Source organism: Protopterus annectens, chromosome 8.part0, assembly GCF_019279795.1.
Source record: "Protopterus annectens isolate FY-2018-M chromosome 8.part0, PAN1.0, whole genome shotgun sequence".
Classification (NCBI taxonomy): Eukaryota; Metazoa; Chordata; order Ceratodontiformes; family Protopteridae; genus Protopterus; species Protopterus annectens.
The window spans coordinates 1,775,659,721-1,775,683,987 of record NC_056741.1 but is presented as its reverse complement, the minus strand read 5'-3'; the positions used below and the strand labels follow the sequence as shown (position 1 = coordinate 1,775,683,987).

The 24,267-nt window shown below is 37.4% G+C and overlaps 1 long non-coding RNA gene across 1 annotated transcript in view; it reads left to right on the top strand.

Annotated features, from left to right (window-relative positions):
• The window catches only part of LOC122809632, a 137,251-nt gene that overhangs the window by 6,665 nt on the left and 106,319 nt on the right, over window positions 1–24,267 (top strand). The window lies entirely within an intron of this gene.

The window sequence follows — 24,267 nt, the reverse complement described above, 5'->3', positions numbered from 1 at the left end:
TCTCAAAAACTGATAGGCCAAAGAAGAGCCATAAAGACAATAGAGTTGAGTATTGAGGATAAGAAAGAAATTATGTATTGTTACTATTATGCAAAAATCCCAGAATTTCCAAACGCAAGATATACAAAAAGATTAAGAGAGAGAAATTAGAGTAAAGAAGAATACTTTCACAAGAAAAACTGTCAGAAGCTTCAAATAAAAAACTGTTCATTAATGCAACAGATTTGTGGAAAACAGTATACAGACCAAGAAACTTTGATCTGTTTGGAAAAAGAAGCATCTGAGGAAGTGCAAAAATATAAACAACAAAACCTACATATTTTTGAAAACTATAAAAAAGAAATATGGATATGGGAAAGAAAGAGAGATGTGATATTGTGCAATATTTATGCAAAGGCGAAAGCCAAATTAATCAATATAAAGAAGGCAGCCCCAAAGATATACAAAGAATAATATAAGAAAAGGTATCCAAATATGGAAAATTTCACAATAAAAAAATAATACCACAAAGGGGGAATGTAGAAAATAAGATTAGTAAAGTAGAAGTTAAAAAATAGAAGTCAAAGTTATGGACTGCCTGCAAAGTGAAGGATTTCTTGTAGAAGGTCTAACATAGGTTACATCCCAGCATAATGGAACGAGTCCCCAAAGTAAGGAGAAACAGAAAGATCAGGAGACATCTGAGGAAGAAATATGGATATGGGTAATAAAAAAGAGATTTAATATGATGCAATATCTATGCAAAAGAGAAAACAAACTAATCAATGCAAAACGAGCAGCACTAAAGATATTTGAAGAGAAATACACGCGAAGAAATCCGAACATGAAAAACTTTACAATACAAAAAATAAGAAGGCAAACAGGTAACGTAGAAAAGGAGATTAGTAATGGAGAAGTTAAATAAATATAAACTGAGGTTATGGAGTACCCGTGAAGTGAAGGATTCAGTGTAGAAAATCTAATTTAGAAAGCATCACAACAGGATAGAGCAATGGACATCCAAACTAAGAGGAAACCAGTGGAATGAGAAGCAATTAGTCAGGTGCCAAATGAAGACATTTTGGAGCCTTCCACTGGAAACCAGTATAAATGCTCACTTGAACCTGGACAGAAAGGGAAGGAACAGGAATCTGTGGAAAACTCTGACACAGTCAAAGTTGAGGAGTGATAGGCCAATGAGTTCCCATATGACAGAGCAACAGCTGGCACAGGATAAAATTGAAGAGAATGTGCCACAGAAAGATGCTACTGAACTTTCTATAGAATGCCCGCAGGAAATGAAAAACAAAAAATGTGTCTTCAGTATAGAAGAAAATGAGCTAAGAGAAAAGGTGCTTGATTTAATACAGATAGATAGACATATTAAGATCAATTAAAGAATTAGATTGCAGAAGGTCAATAAAACCCAACATATCAGGAGTTTGATAAAACAAGCTAACACAGTAATTAGGACTGTCCATACAGATCCATGCGATATAACAGAAGTAAATAGGATATATTACTGTGCAACTAAATTAATAGCTGATAAAGTTCTATCACATGAACACAGATTAGTGAGGGAAAGGAAGAGGGGAAATCAAATACCATCATGGAAGTATTGAATAGAGAAAACTATAAAGCAATTGAGACAAGAAGTGTCACTGTTAGAAGAGTATAGGGTGGAAAAACATAGAAGATATGCAGATAAATATAAAAGAAAAGTACAAAATAAACAATTTATTGATGACCCAAAAAAGTTTTATAAGAACTGGGAAACAAGCTAAAAGGAATTGAAATACCACCAAAAAAGAAGAAATAGATATATTTTGGAGAAGTATTTATGAAGATCCTGTAGAACATTAAAAGATGGTAAATGGATAGAAGAAATAAAAGAAAGAATAAGAAATTTAAAGGTACTGGATATAAAATGGGATGAAGTAACAGCCAGAGAGATTGAAACAAAGTTAAGAAAAGCCTCTAATTGGAAAACCCCAGGCCCAGATGCAATACCTAACTTCTGGTTTAAAGTATTAACATCTTTGCATGAAGATTAAGCCATGAGTAAGAACTATTTATATGCACACACAGAACAGACATCAGCCTGGCTACCAACAGGAAAAACAATGCTCCTACATTAAGAGTGAACCTGCTATCTACCCTAAAAATTATAGACCAATAACTTGCCTTCCAATAACGTGTAAACTATACAGAGTTTATAGTCATTTAGAAGAAAACTCAATTATGGCAACAGAATAAAAGGGCAATAAAAGGAAGTCACATGGAAGAAAGGATCATTTGTTGTTAAACAGTCTTAGTGGAAAACTGCAAAATGAGGAAGAATCTAAGTATGGCATGGGTTGACTACAAAAAAGCATTTAATAGTATCCCACATTCATGGATAAAAGAGTGCTTAAAAATGTATAAGATACACCCTACAACAATCGACTACATTACAGTAGCCATGAAACAGTGGCAAACCACTTTGCAATTAAGCCATGATAAAGGACAAATTATTAATCCAGGGATAAAAAGGCAAAGGGGGGGGGGGTATTCCAGTGTGAGTCTCTGTCACCACTGCTATTCTGTCTTGCCTTAACCCATTAAGCTGTCTACAGATTATGTCATTGTTGTAATTTGGCTTCTAGAAAACAACAGTGTCTGAAGACTTCTCATCTTCTATTTGCCAAAGATTTAAAACTGTATAGCTCATCAGATGCGGAACCGAAATCACAACTGCAAGTTGTCAAATCTTTTTCAGATTATATAAGAATGTCATTTGGTCTTGATAAATGTGCAAAAGCAACCTTTAAATCAGGAAAACTGTGACATAAAAGATCTTCAGTAAGAGGGAATGTATAAATATTTGGGAATTGATGAAGGATCAACAATAAAACATGAACAAATGCAAATAAATCTTAGTAAGAAATACTTTAGAAAAGTTTATTTAATCTTGAAGACACTGTTGACATCTAGGAACATAATTCAAGCTATAAACCAATTTGCTCTTCATGCCCTAACTTACAGTTTTGAAGTGATTGACTGGCCCCAAAACATGTCAGATAGATTAGACAGGAAAACATGAAGGATACTTCATGCTCACCAAATGATTTATATAAATTAATGCATACTAAGATTATATATTTCCCATTCCAAAGGAGATATGGGCCTCTTTAAAAATGATTACATGTATAGATCTGCAATCATGGGGCTGCAGACATATCTGCTGACCTCACAAGACCCAAACATAGTGAAAGTTTTGAAACATGAGGAGAATAAATAGGTTCATAGGTTCATAGGTTCATACTAGGCTATCTGCCCAAGGGCATTTATAAGCCTAGCCCATAGTTATTTGGCTTTCGCCACCCCTTTAGTTTGAATAAAACTATGCCTATTATTTTGCTGTGCCTCTGTCAAGCAGTGACACTGAAGTAATCCCTGGGGTATATCTGCAATCCCCCATCCATTGGTCAAGATTCCTCTTGAACAAGGGCAGCGAGGTGCTCTGCCTCACATGTACCGGGATTTTGTTCCACAGCATAGGGAGTCTCTGGGTGATGAATCTGTCCCTCCAGCACGTTCTATTAATAACTGTGTCAAGGTTTAAGTCTCCCGCCCTTGTGGTTCTGAGGGATCTAGATTTTTTGAGGTGAAGCATATTCATCAAATCAGGGTTTGACATGGCCTTATATTATTTCCAGCCCCTGCTATCAAGCACGCTTTAACATGCTTTAGCGCGATTTAGCGCGGAGTTGCCACTAGAGCAGCATCGGGCAGCGCCGGTTAAACAAGGTTAAACTCTTTCTGGCTCCAGAAAGTCTGTTCTTCAATTTTTCCCTTAGAACTGCTCTGTTAGGAACCTAAACAGTTTACACCTACACTAAAAAGTGCAGCACTTGTTCCAAATAGCTTTTTCTTCTCAAAAAGCTCAGCACTTGTCTTATAAGCATATCCCTTGTCTTATAAGCATTCTCTTTGCAGGTCAAGCACTCCTATATTATACAAATCTCTCACTAGCAAAACCCCCAGGAGTGCCCACGTCCCTGCTAAGCCCACTACTTTTCTGTCTCATACCAACTCATAATTCTTTCTAGCATGTCGAAGGGTCAGATGCTGGCGTCCTCTCCTGCCCAGTTGATGAATCTGGGAATTCTGAGACAATGTTACAATTGCCTCATGTACACAGACAACCCTCTCCTCCTCCCACGTAACACTAACACTTGTGAGAGATGCAGCTATTTAGCCAGACTGGAGGCTGAGCTCTCTCAACTCAGGACTGGCAAGACCAGGCAGGAGGAGAAGGCAACTACACACACCACAATACCAGTCTCACATAACTCAACCACACCACTGAATCAAACACATAAACACACTAAGACATACTCGAGGCTCTGAGTAAAAATTTACCTAAACAGCAGAGGCCTCCAAAGCAGACACCCAAGCAACTGCAAACTCAATACACCACACAAACAACACATAAACAACAAAATCAGTGTGCAAAGCAGTCACTGCCCTTAAGGCCAAATACAACACCAAACATACTTGTCATAGGTGACTCCATAGTCAGACACACTGACGTCCGCTCACCAGACTGAGTAAGGAGAAGGTCACAGTAAGCTGCCTGTCGGGCTAGAATCCGCCACATAACACAAGCACTCAGGTCTCTCAACAGCAGGTACAAGTACGACTCAGTCATTGTCCACGCTGGTGTCAACGACCTGAGACGCACCTCCTTGGACTACATGAAAAGAGACATTGAGGAGCTCTCTGATTATGTAGCCCAGGCAGGTATGACTCTGACCTTGAGCAGTATCCTACCTTCACCTAGAATGATGCCACAATACAGTGATAAGATGATCAGCTTTAATAATTGGCTTAAATTCTGGTGTCATTCAAAGGGGATCCAATGTCTGTCTGCCTGGGATGACATGCTGGACAAGCCACGCTGCTTCGCAAGGGACAGCTTGCACCTGTCACCCCTAGGCTTCCGGATATTGGCAAAGGCTCTTGCCACCCCCATAGTGCCTTTTTTAGGCAAGACTCAAATTCTAAACCTACCACCCTAGAACACAAAAAAGTAAAAAAACTAAGGGTAATGCTGCTCAATGCCAGAAGTCTCAATCTCAAGATGCACGCACTCGAGGCCCTTCTCAGTATGGGGAACATCGATGTCTGTGCTGTGACAGAAACCTGGTTCAAGGCTCCTGAGAGCACCCCAGCACTATCAGGTTTCACCTCATATCATGCGTTCCGGCCCCAAAATCCGAACAACACCAAGAAAGGAGGGGGGGTGTCCATATTCATAAAGGACACCCACACCTCAAGGTTGGTGGCAACGCATGATGCATCGGAGACCATCCAGGTGCAATTAACCATTAAAGATAGTGGGCTATGTACATGTTGGTTTACAAAGTCCATTGAACATGTGGGAGAAACAGACAAATGTGGGTTTTGTAAAACAGAATTGGAAACAAAGATGACTTCCCTGCTTAGTCCAGTAGAAGCATATTGGCATCAAGCAGGAATGGAAATAAAACCAGAAGTAAACAAAAATCAAGCAGCAACTAAATGTGCAAGGATACAAAAGAAAATATAAGGTGAAGGACCAGATGAAAAGGCAAGAATGTGGAAAATGTATGTTGCAAGTATAGAAAACTTTTGGAAGAACCTCATGTTGATTCAGATTGAATGGGGGAATGGTTAAGGAGAGGTGAATTCAAACGAAAAGATGAAAGGTTAATATTGGTGGCCCAAGATAGTGGGCTACGTACATGTTGGTTTACAAAGTCCATTGAACATGTGGGAGAAACAGACAAATGTGGGTTTTGTAAAACAGAATTGGAAACAATTGCACACCTTGTTGCTGGTTGTGACATACTAATGGCAGAAGGACTGTATACTGAAAGGAATAATAATGTGCAAGACTTGCACTGGGGATTGTGCAAGCATTATGGTATTGAAATGGCTGAAAAACACTGGAAATATGAGCCACAAAGCATCATAGAAAATGATGAAATCTACATCACATGGGATCACCCATTACCAACAGTTCAAAAGATAGATGCTAAAAAATTGGTTGTAGTGGTCCATGAAAAGAAGACAAAAGTAACATTGATCATTGAAATCACCACACCCGGTGACTACAATGTCTTGCATACAGAGAGACACAAAGTCATAAAATATTAGGGTTTGCAGGCAGAAATAAGAGCAATGTGGAAGAAAGATACCCAGGCAGTTCCAATAGTAGTAGGAAGGAGAAATGGGCCTTATAAAATAGACTCTTCAATCATATTTAGATATGTCACCAATACGTGTAACCCCATATGAATTGCAGAAGGAGTCATTGTTGGACACATTGTGGGTGCTGCAAAGAGCATTTCTGTCTGACATCAAAGATTTGAAATGGCATTGTTTTACAACAGTGCCCCCCCCCCCAAGTGCAGTAGCAAGACCTGCCCAAACCCTGCCCAACAGGCTGCCCAGATGAATAAACATGAAGATGGTGAAGAGGAAGTCCTTATGAATATTCATTTGTTATTACTAGCGTGCAGTAAACATTCAACTTTTTGTTAGGGCAATATTTACAGTCTCTTCTTATTTGTGCATCCTTTAACCCCTATTATTTTGTCTACAGTTATCATGCAAAAACTGTTGAGAGGCATACCCTCAAACAATTGCCGTTTAAATCAAAATTGCTACCCCTCTTAGAACTGGTGACTGTTATAGAGAAGGTGATGAATGTCACGTAATAAATGAAGATAGTAATTAAAAGTTTTTAAATGTGAATGTAAACTTCATAAAGTATACAGTAAGCTATAGTAATCCACATGTCATCTGCAACTGTTTACTTGTATTTGTAACTGTATACTGTAACTGTGAGCACAACTGTAATGGAGATGTCGAAGTATAGTACTTGCTGTAAAGGAAATGCAATTTTTGGTACTTACCTGATGCTCTTTAATGTGTATATATAACCCACAAGTTACATGCACAGGTGGTGACTTCTGCAAGTAATAAACTACACCCCCATGTATATAAATAGAAATATACAAACTCTGAGAATGAACTACTTTGAATTAGCCTGTAAACTACATTAGACAATGAATAGTCATGATATCACAGGCAAATCTGTGTGATATGTCAATCATGCATCATTTGCATGCTACATCACAATTAGGCATGCCGATCACTATGTCTACATCCATTCATGCACAAAACAGCTGGTTGGGGGTACTGTTGTAGAACATTGCCATTGAAACAATACTAATTTCATGAACTTTAATTGTACTTTGACTTAGGAATGGGGTCCATTCCCGTCATGGTATTAGAAACCCAAAAGATTTGGAGAAATTAAAAAGGGAAAAACAGACATATAAGATTGGAAGCCTAGATAATTTCTGCAAGGTTGTGATGGGAGAAAGAGTAGAGGACTTGGCCACTAATATGATGGAGCAGTGACTGTTGTAGGGGCTTTAAAACCCATATGATTAGTAAACGATGATGAAATGACCCTAGCAAATATTGTAGTAAAACAGCTTGACAGATTACTGCCAGGGTATGTGTAAGAAGAAGCAGGGGAAAAGTGAGAGGGGAAGATGTCTTATATGACTGAAGAAGAGAGAAAGAGTATCTTTATTTAGCTAGTTGGAGGTAATAAGTTTTATGGAGAGAGAGAGAGAGCGAGAGAGGAGAAATAAGGACAGAAGAAAAAAAAAAAGATACTTGCATATTATTGCAACTAGCTTCCATTGGGCCATGTCTCTAGCTTATTGGTTGTGCACTTAACAGCAGCTCCAAAAATATATGAAGAACTGAGAATGGGGGGCTAGTGTGAGAGAGAGAGAGAAAGAAAAAAAAAAAACTTCCTGACACAGGGCATAACTTAAATTTTCACTGTGCCGGGACATCTGTATCGTGTAATCCGCCATGGTATGCATTACTTTGTGAAAGCAGTCACTGACCCAGAAGGGAAACTCAGACCATGGAGAGTCTTTTGAAAAGGGGAGGTAATTGTTCACGATTTATGAGCTTGTCTTAAAGAAACAGACTGAACTCACTTTACATTAATCAGTCTTACATAATTAAAGGGTTTCCAGTATCATTATTATAAATATAAAGAACAAAATACAGCTATGGAAGTAGAGCCAAACTGCCTCACTGCATAATGTTTGTTGTCCATTGTACTTCAGATTAAACTCTCAAATGGGCTGGAGGAGGTAAAGTTTGAGTTGGGGCTCAGGCCATTGTTTGTCTCACTGTAGGAAGAGTTTACAGATTTCATCTTCCTCTCTTAAAACCTGGTTGCCTCGTGGTTTTGGCGTCTTTTCAGGCTTGTTGGCTGTTGGTGAAGCACCCACCAAGAAGAGAAAACGCTGAGAGAAGAAAGGAGACACTTTTGAGATTTTAAGTATTTTTACTCTATTTATTTGCCAAGTTTTCCTGCATAGCCGCCTATTTTGATCATTTTCTGGCTTGTTAAACTTTATGTCTGCATTAGTAACTGTATTTAGAGCACAACCTAGAGCTGTTTACTGAATTTCCTGTTTGCACTTATTTTTAAAATCGTTTTTTTCTCAAAACTTGCATTTTATCTGTCTTTGGCCTAGCACTCTTGTGTGGGGTCATTTACTGCACTGTTATAACTTGTTGATACTTGTGAACCTCTGCTATTTCTGAAAAACAAAAAACAAAAAAATCTTGCTTTTTTCCCACTTTTCTGAGATTTAAAAAAGTTCAGTTACAGGCTTGCTGTTCTTGAACTGTTTGTAAGTTTCTGTGAGACCATTTTTTGCTTGGGCTAAAGGGAAGTCTCTCTGTTGATCAGTGGCAGTGAAAAACATTGAGCAGCCTGCCTGCCACTGTGGAAGTGATTACTGACTTGAAACTGTAGTTTTATTGGCCATTTTAGGTCAATTCCAAAACTCCTTCATCTTCCTCTCTTAAAACCCTCTTTTGCACGGTTTTGCGCATTTTTGTGCATAGCGCAACAGAGGGCAGCGCCGCCTAATTGGGTTTAAACTATTCCTGGCTCCACAAAGTCTTCTCTTTACTTTTTCCCTTAGAACTGCTCTATCTCTCAATTTAAACACCATATTCTCATTCTAAGGCCCTTCACTGGTCCAATTAAGTAATCCTACAAGTTAACACTATTAAAGCAGAAGCACTACTTACTCTTATACTCACTACGATTACCCTGTCCTCTATTGGTCCGTCTTAAATTCAGTTTCCCTTTTACTCTAGCATGTCCAAAGTTCAGTCAATGGTTTCCTCTCCAGTCCAGCTGGTGAATCTGGGAATTTTGAGGCAATGTTACAACTGTCTCATGTACACGGACAACCCTCTCCTCCTCCAAACAGGTTCAAATATATGTGAGAGATGCAACTATTTAGCCAAACTGGAGGCTGAGCTCTCTCGTCTCAAAACTGGTGTAACCAGTCAGGAGGAGAAGGTAACCTCACACAACACAATTCCAGTATCACATAGTCCCACCACATCAGCAAACCAAACACATAAATACACAAAAACATACTCGGAGGCTCTAAATAAAAATCTACTTAAGCAACAGAGACCTCCAATGCAGACATGCAAGCAAACACTACCTCAAAACAAAACACACACAACACATAACCCACAAAGTCAGTGTGCCAAGCAGCCACAGCCCTTAAGGCTGAATAACACACCTGATACTCTTGTTATAGGTGACTCTATTGTCAGACACACTGACGTCCTGCTCACCAGGCTGAATAAAGAGAAGGTCATGGTGAGCTGCCTGTCAGGTGCTAGGATCCGACACATAACGCAAGCACTCAGGTCACTCCAAAGCAAATACAAATATGACTCAGTCATTGTACATGCTGGTGTGAATGGCCTGAGACGTACCTCCCTAGACTACATGAAAAGAGACATAGAGGAGCTCTCTGATCATGTAGCCCAGGCTGGTATGACCCTGACCTTGAGCAGCATCTTACCCTCACCTAGAATGATGCCACAGTACAAAGACAAAATGATCGATTTTAACAATTGGTTAAAATTTTGGTGTCATTCAAAAGGGATCCAGTGTCTGTCAGCCTGGGATGACATGCTCGACAAGCCACGTTGCTTCGCTAGGGACGGCTTGCACCTGTCACCACTGGGCTTTCGGATATTGGCAAAGGCTCTTGCCACCCCCATAGTGCCTTTTTTAGGCAAGGCTCAAAAGTCAAACCCACCCCCATAGACAGCACAAGGAACAAGAAACTAAGGGTAATGCTGCTAAACGCCAGAAGTCTTAACCTCAAGATGCACGCACTCGAAGCTCTCCTCAGTATGGAGAACATCAGTATCTGTGCAGTGACAGAAACCTGGTTCAAGGCTCCAGAGAGCACCCCAGTACTACCAGGCTATACCTCATATCATGCTTTTCGGCCCCAAAACCCAGACCGAACCACAAAAGGAGGGGGAGTTTCCATATTTATCAAGGATATCCACACCTCCACTTTAGTGGCATTGCACGAAGTATCGGAGACCATCCATGTGCAACTAACAGTGGGCAAGGCTGCTTTTCAGTTTATAGCATCCTACAGACCACCCTCTCAAAGTCAGGAATCCCACTCGGCTTTCCTGAAAACATTGGAGAACATGAAGATCTCTCCGAACACCATTATATTGGGTGACTACAACTACCCAAACATTGACTGGGAGCACTACTCAAGCCCCAGCACCTTAGCCCAAAGATTCCTGGAAATTATAAACTCAAATGCTATGGAACAACTAGTCACCAGTCCCACAAGAGGGGACAACATACTAGACCTGATCATTACCAACATGGGGACTCTATGCTCCACACCAGAAGTATATCCCTCATTGGTAAGATCAGACCATAAATTAATTTCACTGGATGTCCACATCCCGACCCCACCCCCAGCCCAGAAAACCACAGTGAAAAACTTCTCAAAAGTGAACTTCTCACTTCTCAAAACCGAAGTGGAATCCTTCAAGGCCCCAGGGCCAGTGGAAACTACGGCCCAAACTGCAGAATCCTATATAAATGCATTCTACGGACATCTCCAGGAATGCATGGATCATGCTATGCCAAACAAAACCAAGACCCAATCATCCAAAGGCAGGCGTCCATTCTGGTGGACCCCTGCCATAAATAAACTGTACAACAGAAGGAGGAAGCTACTACATGATAGAGCAAAATCCCTAATAGGGAAGGCATCTCTGATCAGTACTAGCAAAAAATTACGATCCCTCATAAAATCCTCCAAGGCCCGCTTCGAGAGAAAAATTGCACAGGACACCAAAGACAATCATAAGGCTTTTTTCAGTTATGTTAGAAACCTGGGATGCAACTCCCAGACTTGTTCTGAGTTGATTCTAAACGACAAAAAATACACTGAACCCACAGACATCGCCAATATCCTGGCAGACAGGTTCAGTGCAAACTTCTCCACCCCTCCCCAAAAGAGCAAGTATCTATACCGGCAGAGGGCTGCCTCCCAAACATCTCAGATGCTCAGGTGAAGGCTGCCCTCTCCAAAGCAAAAAACACTGCTTCCATGGGACCAGATGGCATCCCAGGTTGCGTCCTACATGAACTCCAAGAGGAACTAATCCCTCAAATAAAACAGCTATACAATCTCAGCCTCACCACAGGATATGTGCCCACAGAATGGCGTACAGCAACAGTGGTCCCACTCCACAAAGGTGGAGCCTCTACGTACCCTGGAAACTATCGCCCCATAAGCCTGACTAGCTTAGTCTGCAAGGCTATGGATAGGATCATCATGGAGCTCATAAACAAAGACATTGGGGACCTAAAGACACTAGATCCTACCCAGTTCAGCTTTGTCAAGGGCAGATCCTGCCTTTTGAACCTGGTTGACTTCTTTGAAACAGTCACCAAACCCATAGATTAAGGGAAGGTAGTCCACACAGCCTATCTGGACCTTGCAAAGACATTTGACACAATACCCCACTCGGGCATCAGAGATAAGCTATCCAGCTTAAATATAAACCCCTATGTCACAAGATGGGTTGCAAACTGGCTCAAAGACAGAACCCACAGAGTGAGAGTTGCTGGAGCCATGTCAGACTCGAAACCGGTCACAAGTGGCGTCCCACGGGGTTCTGTCCTGGGACCACTCTTGTTCAGTATATACTTTTCCGAGGTACAGGCAAACGTGGGAGGACTATGGCTCACCAAGTTCACAGACGACTGTAAACTGGGTGCCATAATCAACTCTCCAGCTGTTACATTGGCTGAGTAAACAATAGGGTGGCAATACAAAGTTATGCTGCTGAGCACCATCACTCCAGCTCTTCTAGTGCACTGTCATCCGTAGACTGGGACTGCCTAACAACAATGCTGATGAGTTATACAGAGACAAATATGTTTATGAAGCTGCAGAATGGTATAGTACAGACGAGGCTACATACAGTCAGTCGATGAACATTTCCACTTGCTGAAGTGTACATTCAGATTACGCTTTTGGGCTCAGTTCTTTGTTTTTTTGTGCAACTCTCCAGCTGACACAAACATCCTTCAAAAAGGTCTCACAGAGACAGATAGCTGGTGCCAATGCCATGGTTTAAAGCTAAATGCCAAAAAATGTATAGTCATACCCTTTGGCAAAAACAATGTGCCCACAAATTACCACATAGGTGGAAACCCATTAAGTACAGAGAAAGTTATTAGGGACCTGGGGACCCACATTGATAGCAATCTCTCCTTTGAAAACCACATTGCCAAAGTGGTTAGAAAGACCTTCTACATAGCCCACCTTATCACGAAGGGTTTCACATCTAGATCAAGAGAGGTAATCGTGCCCCTTTATTCATCCCTCATCAGGCCCATCATAGAATACAATGCCCCTTTTGGGATGTATCTTACCTGACACCTGCATCAATTAGAAAGACCCCAAAAGTATCTCACCAAGAGGATCAAGGGTCTCAAACAGATGCCATATGCTGCTCGGTTAAAAAAACTCCAGCTCTACTCAGTTGCATACCACCTACTTCGAGGCGATCTATGCCTGACATACAAAGCTATGTCAAATCCAGAATTAATGGACATGCTCCACCTCAGTAAATCTAAATCCTTTAGAGCCACACGCTCGAGGGACTTGAACCTCAGCAGAGAAATAAATAGAACTTGCTGGAGGGACAGGTTCATAACCCAGAGTCTCCCTTCGCTCTGGAATAGAATTCCAGTTCATGTGAGGCAGAGCACCTCACTGAATCTCTTCAAGAAGAATCTTGATAAGTGGATGGGGGATCGTAGGTTTGTTCCAGGGATTACTCCCGTGTCACTATTAGACAGAGGCACAGTAAACTAAACCTTAAAAAGGGCACAGTATACTCAAATCAAGGGGTGGCGTAAGCCATACAGAATCGGGCTAGGCTTATAATTGCCCCAGGGCAGATAGCCTAGTATGAACCTATGAACCCATGAATCTAAGATTACTTTATTTCAAAGCAGAATAGCTAAACATAAGTAGGGGTTAACATAACAATATGGACTGAACTAAATGGGAGAATGAGGACTGTAAAAAGGCCACACCCTGATGAAGCTGGCTGTAGAATTGTGAATTACCCAGGAATGTTTTTCCCTGAAGTATTTAAAACAAGGTCAGCAGTTATATTAAAGTAAAAAAAAAAAGATTAAATGCATGTTTATGTCATATAACTTACAACTTGCTGAGAACTGAGATAAAGGAAGCATTTATTAATGTCTGGCCATATAAAATAGCTCTGGGTTAGTCAAAGTCAGTTGTTTCAGTTTGTTTAAAATCAAAATACAGTCGGACCCCAATCTCAGAGAGAGCTACTTAGTTAATGTACCAAACCCTGCGAAAACACAATGACTCCTTTCTCCATAACACGAAGAATGATGACAGGTTTGCAAGCTGTTTGCGATAATACTTAAGTGCCCAGAAATCTTATAGTTCAGCAGTATAAATGCAATTGTAATGTTTTTGTAAGCAGTTACAGTCAGTGTTGACAGGGACACTGCTCTATACTTTGTATGTTACTTTAGTGCTGACTGTACTGTTGACTTTATAGTGTATGAGGTGTCATCTTTCCTGTAGTGGTGTTTGAATAAGTGCAGACAATCACTGATTATTTTTAAATAACACGGTAATTCACTTAACGGTTCATTTTCATTTTCTAAACAATGTAATCTTTAGGCATTTTAAAAAGTGCATGTCAAAATATTAGGGACACCTGCATGTTCTAATTCTTGTATACTATTGGCAGAAATGTAATCTTTCCAAACAGAACAACTCCCAGTTGATAACTTATTTACATTTCTCATTTACATTCTGATTACTGGGATCGAACACTGATCTAATCAAACTTTAAGAGTGCAGCACATGGAGTGCTTTTAGTATCAAGCCCAATAATGAGCAGTAGTTAAAAAGGAAGTTAAAATAAATTAAAGAAAGATGTTGGGGAATCATGAGCTGCCATTTTCATATCTCCTAACTATGGTACAAAGTGTACTACATGCCGGATTTAGTACTCCATTGTCTCTCCAGATTTCCCAGGTTCACATACTATCAGGAAGCTTCTCTGCTTTTATACTAAATGTTCTGTGTGGATCTGGGAGCAGGTTAATGCAGAACTACATAGAAATGCCTTTTGATGACCCCTCCCCTCTCCTAATTGATGTGATAAGGAAGCATTAAGGAGGTTTCTTCATACTAAAGTATGCTGGCCTTGGCACCTGAAGTGTGAAAGGAATGAGGAGTACAGAGCAGCTTTGAGTCATAACAGAAGGACATCAAAACCTTCACTTACAGATCCAGCACATCCTGTATGTCAAACATTAGCAGCCTTTGAGCACCCTAACACATGTTTGATACCATATTCCCTAAACTTTAGGTTATTGTGTAGTGCAATCTCCCCGAAGACCACATCATAGCTAACTGCGCCTACACTGGTACTAGCAATGGCACTAAATCAAATCCACAATGCCTGAATGGAGCTGGAGTATCATCTATCCCATTCTATATGGTATGCATGAATGGAAAATGCATTATGAAAAAAAAAAACAGACACCCACAATACATATTACTATGGTACTTATGTATTATCGCAACCAGATTTTCGCGGTAATAGCACTTGCTTCCCGATCGTGACAAATGTTCGTTAATGTTGTTAAAATGTAATATTGTGTGTTTTCTTTTAACAGTACACCTTATTTTCTGGACTGCTATCGATACAATGTGCAATCATGTTGTTGTTCTTTCTTAATGGTGTTTACTGGCACATCGTTCAACAGGCAGACTTGCAGGAAGTGACATGGGTGCCAGTAGAAAGAACAACAGCATGTCTTGCATGTTGTACTGATAGCAGTCCAGAAAATAAGGTGTATTGTTAAAAGAAAATACTCTGTATTATATTTTATCAACATTAACGAACATTTGTCATGATTGAGATCCAAGTGCTAAGAGGCATTGTGTTTGATTTCCAAATAAAATCAGTTCAATCATGTCATATAAGTTGAAATTGGGAAAAAAAGGGCCAAAACATTGCAGCGAGGGTGCCAAATTCAAAAAAGATGCATATATCTCTGATCCGACAGACTTTCCACTACGCTTACAAAATGCACATGTAAATAACCGCATTCCTCAGAAGCCTGAATACCTGCTGTTACTGGCAAGCCACTACAGAATGCCTTAACCAATTCTTGCATTCAGCTACGGCGGTAAAGGATGCTACAGCAGCCCTGACAATTGAAGCCAAACTGGAAGGAATGTACGTAGAATGGTCATTATTTCACAGCATGGGCTGACAAAGAACATTCAGTGGGCGGCCTTGCAATGTAGTGACATGCTGCTGCCAGTAAAGAGCACGAAGAAACAACAACAGTATGTTGTATACTTTGTGTTGGTAGCACTCCGGAAACCAGCCTATTTTGTTAAAGAAAACACAACGTTTTCCATTTCAAGCACATTAACTTGCACATTCACTGATCCGGAAGCAACCACTGTTGTCGTGAAAATCTGGTTGCGATAATACGTAAGTACCATTACTATATATGTTTAATGTTGTGTATTGATTTTAAGAACTGGTGGCACTAAATTTAGGGTTACCACCTGTCCCACTTTGTGAGGGGCAATCTCCCTCTTTGGGCAGTTGTGTCCTGTGAACAAAAATCAAAAAATGGCAAATGTCCTGATATTTTTGGACAAAAATATTTTCTAAGTTTTCTTTAATGTTGCATAAACAATTATTTTTTTATCTGAAACACCTAAATGTTATATGAAATAACATAAGCAACTTGAATGCTACAAGAATAAGCTTTTATTCTGGCAAAAAGTGAAGTTATATCCTTTGCACTGGCCATGGGCTTGTTTTGTCCTGCAAAATATGACATTCCTATAAAAAATGTCCCACTTTGGACATTTGAAAAGGTGTCAACCCTATCTAAATTCAGTATGTGTCTAAGCTTCACACATATTGAATAACACAAATGTTTCTCCAGGGCTGCATTTCGCAAAACTTCTCCCTGTCAACAACAGTCTAGTGACTGAAGCACTCCCATGCAGATATTCAGAAAATCTATACATTTTCCTTTACAGTCACACACACACACACACACACACACACACACACACACACACACACACACACACACACATACATAAATAAGCTTTATATAAACCAGACATTGCACCTCCACACAGTTTCATACTATAAGTGAATAAATAAATCCATTAAGTAGAAGATTTTTCACAAAGTTAAGTACATATTTTGAAATAATAGTTCATGGTCTAACATGTTTTCACTTTAAAACAACTCATATTCCCACTGACCCTCTGTCTCAGTAATGCACAGGGCAGATCTTGTGAATTTTGAAGTTCAGATATAACTCAGATCCACTGAAACCTGTTTGTCTCAGAGATTGAACTAGTTTTATTTAGTTTGACGTGAGTGAGGCTTGTATTCTGTGGCCCCTTCTCAGCAAGATTCAAATAGATAAAAAAGTCCTGCTTTCAGATGTAGGTGAGGTGAGCTGGATTGTAAATATTCAGACTTTTGATTCCAAGATGGTGGTCGGCTAGTTAGCACCCTTCCCACGAGCTCCTACCGTTAATTTTTATTTTTTATAGCCTTAAGTGTTTCTAAACGGATGTAATTATTACTCGGTGATACAAGAGACTAATATAACTTATCCGAAGTTAATTGGTGGTCTGTTTTCTGGCAAAAACTGTATTTTTTTCCTGTTTATCCTGTTTCTGGGAAAAGGAGTACGAGTTTTCAGGAGGCCTGTGTGAGAAACTTTGTGCCTGACAGGATTCGCGCTTCTGGTATTTGGCTCCTTATTTCTGTATTGTTCATCGGAATTCAGTCATGTCAGAAAGTGCGGAGAATATGGATGCCCAGAATTCTAAGGCAAAAATCTCCTCAATCCTTTCTCCTGAGAAAGATAACACATGTAAAAGGCAGAGAACCTCAAAAACTGCTCTGGATAGTAGTTCCTCAGGTAATAAAACAAATGCCAAAACAAAAACTGAACCACATCTTCATATCGAAGATTTGAAAGTTGCGCTTCAACCAATTCAGGATGCTGTCCAGCTTATTTCTGACCAAATGTCTGGTCTTACTAAATCTATTAACCAGTTAGTACAGAGAATGGACACATTAGAGCAAAAAACACAAAATAATGACTTTAAAATTAGTCAAGTGTCTGATATTACAAAAAACACTTCTGTGCTTATTGAGGAATTACAAACTAAACTAACAGATCTGGAAGCGAGAAGCCGTCGTAATAATATCATTATTAGGTGGCTACCTGAAACATATGATAACCAAAACCTTATTTCAATCTGTGGACAGATTTTCAGTGCACTTTTGGGTCCGAGTATTACTGCTGATAAAATAATAATTGAAAGGGCGCATAGAGCAATTAGACGCAGACAGGATTCATAAATCCCTCGTATCATTTATACAAAACTGTTGAACTTTCAGGATGTGCAAAACATTTTACAGTCAGCAAAGAAGCAAAAAACATTGTTATGGAACAGTCATAAAATTACTTTTACTCAAGACTTGCCACATCAAATAAAATTGAGTAGGCAGAGGCTAGCTCCCTTCTGTGCTGATTTAATTAAAAGAAATATAAGGTTTCAGATGAGATACCCGAGTGTTCTTTTATTTACATATAAAGAGGTTAAGTACTCAGCGAGTGTTCCGTCGGAAGCTAAAGAAGCTTTTATTAAAGCCTTTAACTCTTACCCAGTGGAATGAAAAGGTTTTGGTTATCTTTCAGTATGCTTTACACTATCGTTGTGAAGAAATGCTGTTCTCCTACAAGTGCTGAATTGTGCAAATGTTTTTATGCGAGTAATATTTTGTTCAGCATGTGTGGTTGTTCAAAGACTATTTTTTTTTTGTGACTGTCGAGGCTTATTTCTGTCAAATATGCTAACAAAGTAAGTAAGCCTTGCTGTTGGCTTAACATTGTTTCTGTTATGGCGTGAGTTCTTGGTTAAAGACCGTATCTGAACTATTAAGTGGGAAAATCGGGTAGGAGATAGAAGAATGTATGACTCTGCAGATGCCAGTAAGCGTCAAGATGTTCCGGAATTTGAGACTGTACAGGCGTCTTGATTTGTTCGGAAGAATATTCTCCTGATATATTTCCTCTTTGTGGTTCTCTGTGAGTATTATGGCTCTCATCTAACTGTAAGAAGCGGAACCTTTGCTTGTGATACTGTTGCTGAGATGCTGATGTGCTCCACTTCAAGAGGTGTCCTACAGTGAATGTTTATTGTTCTGGACTTCATTCTAGAGACATTTAAGAAACAGCGATATAGTTTAATATATATTTAATGTATTACTTGTTAATGTATGCCTTATTGCATGATGTATTGGTCGGGTTTACATGAACCATTTAGGTTATATATAGATTCTAGTTAGATAAGTTAATTTTTTTTCTCTTTTATTTATGGCTATTCTCATTATTCGGGATATGATCTCGTGGGGGTGGTATATATGGGTTCTAACATAGCTGAGTCTTGGAAACATAGTGTGCTGTATATATGTACATATTGTTGGAGTTTTAGTTTGTTACTTAATTTTTATTTAATCCTTTGTTATAACAAGAAATATTATGCTAACATTTTATTAGCTTTACAGTCGTACGATATATTATCTCCTTCCATTAACATTGAGGGGTGGGTAGGCACTGGGGTGGAATGGAAGGATTCTTATTGCTGTCGTATTTTGTTTCTTTCCTTGTCCTTTTTCTATGCTTATTATCGTCATTTTATGATTATAGATAAACGACAGTATGGAAAATATAGGAGAAGATTAAAAATAAAAGTCAGTTATGTATTTACGAATAAATGTGAGCGCTTTTGGTTTTTACACAGTCTCCGTATTTACTCTCTTAGGTTTTTCCTTTCTTTTACAATAATTATATACTAGTCCCAACTAAGTTTATTGTATTATGACTTTATATATAGATTCGTGGAATGTTAGAGGGTTGCAAAATAGATCTAAAAGGGCGCTTATTTGTCACCTGATTCTCAAATCATATGCGAATATATGTTTCCTTCAAGAAACACACCTGTATGATAGCGATTGGGCAGGAGTGAGAGAGAAGAAATGGGTGAAACTTATTATTTCTTCAGGTAATAGTTCTAATGCTAGAGGTGTAGCGATAATTATCAAAAAATCTTTTCAGGGTACCATACTTAATATAAGATCTGATGTAAATGGCAGATGGTGTTTTTTCACATCTCAATTTCCTAATATTAATAAACCTATTATATTTTTTAATTTATATGGCCCATGTTCCCAGCAATATATCTTTATTACAGAAATTCATAATATTTTGGCAACCTTTAAAGATCATTATATTATAGTTGGGGGTGATTGGAATGCTGTGATTGACCCTATTGTTGATCGTTCTAATAAAACTTCCTATTATTGGTACAATACTCAATCCTCATCTGCCTTGGAAGATTTGATGTTTGACCTTAGTCTTACTGACCCTGTTTCTTTAAAAGACCAAATAACGAAAGAGGAGCTATACACTTATTATTCAAAATGCTCCAAATCTTGGTCAAGATTAGACTTCTTCTTAATCTCGGAATTTTTCACTCACTTTGATATTGCTCTATTCTTGGATCCGAGATCCGTATCTGATCACTCTAAGATTTCGATAAACATTAATCCTATTCATAAAAAAAATTTCCCCTCTAAACATAATAATTGGACACTTAATAATAATTTACTCCGTAATAAAGACATTATCCAGGAAATTACTGAAATACTATCTAATCTTACCCTTAGTCTGGATAGTTCTGATATACCTTTGGATATACAATGGGCAGCTTGTAAAGCGTATATGAGAGGTATTTTAATTAATAAAGCCTCTTTTCTTAAAAGGAAATATAAAGATAAAGAAACTGAACTTACGAATAAACTACTTGTACTAGAAAAACAACAAAAAATAATTGTAGATCCCAAGAGAGATGATTTAATAAATGACTTACAATCCCAATTACTTCAATTACATAAACAGAACCTAACCATTTTTGAACAAAGGATGATTGCTACCTACTCTGAATGGGCACAAACTCCATCTAAATTTCTTGCAAAATTAATTAGAAACAATCAAGAACCTCCTAAGATATCTCGGTTGCACTTTGATAATAAGATTTATAACTCTGATCAAGAAATAATACAACTTTTTTCTAACCTTTTTTCTGACATATATTCTAACGGAAATACAAATAGTTCTACGCACACAAATATGATTGAGTTTTTTAACTCTATTAAATTCCCCTCCATAAGTAAAAATCAAGGAGAATTGCTCTCAGCCCCTATAAGTCTACAAGAAATTCAAGACGTTATCTCGAATCTCAAGGTTGGAAAATCACCTGGCCCTGATGGGTTTACAGCCGAATTCTTTAAAACTTATAAATTATTGGTTTCTTCTATATTATTAAAAGTATATAATTATGTAATAAAACATGGTATCTCAGACTTATATTGGAATACTTCGAGAACAATTTTAATCTTAAAAAATCAAAAGGACAAATCAGATCCGCACAATTATCGTCCCATTTCTTTAATTAACATTGACATAAAGATTTTAGCCTCTCTTTTAGCTAATAGACTTAGTAAAATTCTTCCTTCTATAATATCCATGGAACAATCAGGCTTTATGTCAGGTAAACATACCTGGGATAATACCTTAACTCTAGATTCATTAATGCATATACTGAAGAAAGACAAAAATCCAATTTATGCCTTGATAATAGATGCTTGAAGGCTTTTGATAGGGTTAACTGGATGTTTCTTTTTCTTTCCTTATCATATTTCAACATTCCCTCTTCTTTCATAGACATGATTAAAGTTTTATATAATAACTCCTCGACTTGCCTATGGATAAACAAAATTTTATCAAAACCAATTCAATAACTAATGGTACTAGACAGGGTTGTCCGCTATCTCCTTTTCTTTTTAATATATTCATTGAACCCTTATTTCTTTATATAAAATCAAATACATTCCATATGATTCCTAGAGTAATAAAGACTAATGTTTCTTTGTCAGCTTTTGCTGATGATTTAATCATTTATTTTCAACTTCCTAACACTGATCTTCATAAGATTGTATCTTCCATTGAGGTCTTTTCTAAAGTTTCAGATTATCAAGTTAATTTTCAGAAATCTCACATTTTTCCTATAAATCCTCAGGGACACAATTCAAAGTATTTTCCTTTGTCTTATTTTAAAATTACTTTTGATATCAAATATTTAGGGATTTTCTTTAGTCATAATCTTTCATCTACATTTCAAAATAATCTTCTTAAATCCTGGTCCAAAATAACTCTGGATATTCTTAGATGGCAGAAACTGAATTTATCATTTTTGTCTAAAGCTGCTATAATTAAAATGAATATTCTGCCTAAAATTCTCTTTCAATTCAATGCTGTAGATCAGGTAATACCTAAATCTTTTTTGTCTAAAATATGTAGGGATTTAGCTAAATTTATCTGGTATCCAAAATCTGTGAGAATTGCATATGATAAACTAATTATTCCTAAATCGGGGGGAGGAGTGGGACTTCCAAATTTTCAGTTATATTACTTCATTATTATGCAAGTAGGTTATTATGTATTTCTAAATTTAAATTAGGAGACTACAATTCTTATCCTCTCTGGTCTAAAATATGGTTTCAACATGTTACAAGCCTGAATTTAAATCCGAAACCCTCCCTTTTCTCTTAAATGATTCCTTAAAAATCTCAAACTTTCAAATAATTTAAAACATAAGATTATTATTTTTCAAAATTTAATGAAACTTATAAATTTAGATAAAACCTTTCCCTTACTTCAACCCTTACATCTAAATCCTAATATTACAATTAATAATCTTCCTGTTAATCTTTCTAAATTCCGAAATTAAAAACTTGGTGGTCTGGGATATACTCAAACATAATAAGGAATCATTATCTAACCTATGTGTGATTTTGAAGATAAATAAAACTTATATATCGTTAATTAGACAATTGAGAGATATTATTAAACTTAGATTTATACATCTTTTGGATAATGGACAAAATATACCCTTATTAGAATCTGTTTTGCATAATCTTACTCTACCCAAGAATATGATTTCTAATTCATATAAACTTATATCGCCTATGATAAATAATAGTCCATGTCTTTTTCAAACTATTGGAATAATTATCATCCTCTTCTTTCACATAATCAGAAACTTTTGTCCATAAAGAACACTGTCAATTTTCCCCCTTTAAGAATCTTTTTTACACACAATTAATGATTAACAATAATACATATTTTACTCCAGCTAGATTAGCAAAATTGACCCCAATAAATCTTCTTCTTGCCCTTGCTGCTCAGCACCCCATGCTGATCTATTTCATATTTTTTGGTCTTGTTACCATACTCACAAACTATGGACTTCGTTAAAGGTCCGTCTTCAAAAAATGGGATACCACAAATCGACCCTTTGTTGGGAGTTAGCCATCCTTCACATACCTATGTGTACTCTTTCTTTATTTGATACCCATGTTTTGGTTTTATATGTTCTCTCATGAAATTGTACATCTCTAGAAATTGGTTGGACCGTACTAAGCTTTGTTGGAATAACTTTAAAACATTGGTATTTACTTACATGGATGCTCACAAATTCATTAATAAGAGTCCTAAGAAGAGGGCCCTGTTTCTAAAAATTTGCTCCAAAGTCAATACACTTCTCCTTATTTCTAGTTGAGTTAATTCAGTGGTTTGTAATTTAATTCAAATATCTAGTACTATTTAATTCCTGCTATATTATATTTTTCTTTGTTACGACAGCTTGTGGGGAAGATTGTTGAAAATTTGTGATTTCTATTAGTATACTGTGTATTTTATTTATCTTGTTATTTTTCTTGTTATAATTTAATTGGTTCAGTTTTTATTGTATTAAAATAAAAATACCAATAAAAATTTTTTTTGAAAAAAAAAAATATTCAGACTTTTCAAAATTCAGTAGAGACTTCAAAAAGGTAATTCTTTTCTGTTTTAAACAGAGTTACTAACAAGAAAAGCTAACTGTTGCCAAGTGACAGTATTTAAATTTTGAATTTAGTGTGATTCTCTAAGCATGGAAACCATGACATCACAAATGATTCTGAAAATAGTGCTTTAACATGGACACACCACTTTACTATGTGACATCACACAAATTTTTGAAAGTGGCATTTAAGACAAATATAATTATTTTACTTAAGTTTATATGATACAGTGATAGCATAATCAGTTTATTCTTTGCCATTTAATTTACTTCTGCATTTTAATATATAATTATAAGAATGACTGGTCATTAAATAGAGATGTTTGAGCTTTTTTTCTGGTGCTTTATTGATAATGTATAGTTTACCTGTCAAGCCTTTTATCTTTCAGTTTGCATTATTTTCTACCCCTTTATATAATTTTCCATTATCTCACATAAAACCACCACAGCAGTTACAGCTGTTATGCTAATAATTTAATATTAATTTTTCTTATTGTGTTTATTAATGTATTAATTTGCTATTATGGCTAATCCATTTAACTCTCTTGTTCTGCCCACATAAAGCATGTCTTCTTTCAGTATATTTTCTAGTTTTACACACAAACACACACATACACACACACACACACACACACACACACACACACACACATATGCATATATATATATATATATATATATATATATATAGGTATATACATACATATATGGCATCCTTGTATTCTTCCCTTATAAGGCCCATTACTGAGTACAATGCCCCATT